Source organism: Prunus persica, chromosome G8 (genome assembly GCF_000346465.2).
Source record: "Prunus persica cultivar Lovell chromosome G8, Prunus_persica_NCBIv2, whole genome shotgun sequence".
Lineage (NCBI taxonomy): Eukaryota > Viridiplantae > Streptophyta > Magnoliopsida > Rosales > Rosaceae > Prunus > Prunus persica.
This window is the reverse complement of record NC_034016.1, coordinates 1,084,349-1,087,313: the sequence shown is the minus strand read 5'-3', so window position 1 is coordinate 1,087,313 and position 2,965 is coordinate 1,084,349. Positions and strand designations below refer to the sequence as shown.

The window sequence follows — 2,965 nt, the reverse complement described above, 5'->3', positions numbered from 1 at the left end:
TCAACCACAGAGAGAGAACTGGAGGCCAAGTGCTGAGAGGAGTTCGCGCCATCTCAGAGTTTCTTCATAAAAAATGTAGGTCAAAGAGGAAACTAGAACCCTGCTGCCTCCAATCTGCACCAAATTATAGAAGATTAAACCCCAGTATCCAAGGAAAGGAAAATCTTAAATGAAACATGGCCCTAGATTCAAAATTTAATAGTAAAAAAATACGCCTTTGTGTACAAGAGGTAGGCACAATGACATATGCAGAGAAACTCCACATCCAAGGTTTAAACCAGTTCTAATTTAGAACCATTGTTCCAGCATATTTAAAAAATGACCAACTGAAAACTAGAAATCAGTTCAAACCAATGTTCCTTTGTCATTGTGAAACAAACAAAGGGTAGAGTTGGCTGCTTATATATCTAGGTGGCATGTCATGTCTGTCAATTAACCAACCAAACAAGAGCATTTTGTTGTGCACAAAATAAACAAACTAGTGAGGACTAAACCCTATGACGAAACTAAGTCTCTGATTGAACAGTCCAACTGCCATCCTTTGACTTATTATTTAATTGTTTCTTTTACATACTGTAAAGATAAATACATAAGCCAGAAGAATTTCGCTGCATGAATGTGAGGGTGCTGGTCAACAGAACAAGCACTCTCATAGCATTTGAGAAGCGAGGATTCATTTTACATAACATTGAACAATGCTTATAATATATTATCATGGCTCACCACTCTCAGTTGTTGTACAGACCTGTAGAGCGCCTTTTTGGGTACACATATGACTATGGCATAGTAATCAGAAGCAATTTGCCCATCACGTTTGCAAAAAACTAGACTTATGGTGGGTCCCTGCATGTGTTACCATTTAGATTATTTAGAAACTCATCAAAGTGAAAAAAGGGTCAGTATATCACCATAAAAGACCAGTTATTAGTGTATACTGCAACTTGAACTTAAGGTTCATGGTTAGAGAGTGATGCTTCATTTCAAACCTCACCTGCAAACGTGATAATGATGGCTGGCTCAAAACACGCTCAGCCACTTCCTCTGCCCTACTTCCTCTCATATTTGCAGTTACCTGTTATGCATGCATGAAAAGAAAATTTAAAGATTATGGGAAAAAGTCCCGAAGGCACAAAAATAGGTTTTCAGATACGCACCGTGAACTCACCCTCAGCCCTTAGATGCGCCTCCAATATTTCAAGAATCTCATGTGTCGTGTCCAGTGCACTTTTCCTTTGGATCAACGATCTCTTGCTTGCAACAAGAACTACCTAAAGAAAATCTAATTACAAGCATAAGATAAGATATCGAAAGAGCAGGGAGTTGAACAAGCTCCTTCTAAGTAGCATGCTTAAACCTACAAGATCACATGCTAGGTAAGATGAGCCATAAAGCAAGAACCTTACCTGGCTTCACAACACAACTCCCCCCTCGATCTCTTTCAAGTTGTTTTCTTTCAGTGTGGTCCCACTACTCACAAGGTCCAAAATTGCATCAGCTATCCACATCTAAATTCAAAAGAGAGACAAGTGGCAATTAATTATTTTCTAATTTTATTGATAAGTAGAAAAAAAAAAAAAAAAAAAAACCCTAGCTTCAAATGCCAAGGTCAACAACACCACATCAAACTAGATTGTACAAAAGATTGAAGACCATCCCCATGAAACAACTAGCTAACAAAAGAGTCATTTGAATGTATGGCCATCTAGAACTTAAGCATGGATTTAATCTCTTCAAGAAATATCATAATATTAACTGCAGCAGCTAGAATCCAACATAGTTCTGGACTAGTATAACGTTGAATAAGATAACTTATAGGTTACATATTGATACATAAAATTATTTGAAACAAAATACTTTGAAACAAAAACTAGACGATAAAAATCAATAGCCTATGTTTCTCGTTGAAAGGAATCAGGAAACAATAAATTGAAGATATCGTTAATCATGATACATATACTGAGAAATATGCATCATGCTTTATATTACGCTGGGAGCAATGCAACTACATTCAGACAGCAGACAGTGCTCCTCATAAGTTCAAGCAACCCCACCAACTTTTACTCTGACAAAGCATATTCTTACTGTGGGAGCTGCCTCGAGCGCTTCATCGGCAGTTGAAAAGCTCACATGGTTCAGTCCATTTTCTTTCATAAATTTCGGACCCAGCTGCAGCAGAAGACAAAAGAGAAATTAAATCCAAACAGAACCCTTATTTCCAATAAGATAACAAAAGAAACTTATTCCCAAAATGGAAAGTGATGAATAATACAGTGAAAAAATCTTAAACACATTGCGTACATAGGTGAAGCCAGTAGCAACTCGCAGAGGTTTCTCTTCAGCCCATTGAGGCATTTGTGCTAAATCCTTCAGTGAATTTCTATTCTCAAAAATCCCATATTTTGGAATCTGAAAAAACAACGGATATTTGAAAGCTATTAAAGGAAATATGAGTGAGATAGCTGGAGTTGGCTATTTGGGTAATAAGAAAGTAGCTCACTGTAAGGGATAAGCAGCAACCCCATAATCAAGAGCATCATGAACAATGATAAGATATTCATTCCCCTAAAATAGAACTTTAGATGATTAGTGTACCGTTCTCTTTGAACAAGTAATACGAGTGATAAGCTTTAATTATCAATGCAATTCTTCATTCATTTTGGATAAGAAAAAAATAATAAACAATGAAAATATATTTAATAGAAGAACAACATGAAGTAATTTTTCTGAAAAATATATTTAACCATCATTCCGTAAGATTCGCAGTAATACATAATGTCAGTTCAAAAATATAATGTTTTTTTGGATATAATATTATTTGAGTTTGAAATCCTTCAACCAAGTAGTCTTTACCGTCAGGTTCCGTTGAAAAATCTGTTAGATTGATGATGTGGCACACATGTAGGCCTCACATATCCAATGATACGACGCCACGTGTATTAAATAAAACATAAATTTTTTAAAATTG

At 35.9% G+C, this 2,965-nt stretch overlaps 1 pseudogene; it reads right to left on the bottom strand.

Moving 5' to 3' along the window:
- Nucleotides 1-2,534, bottom strand: LOC18768306 (annotated as a pseudogene).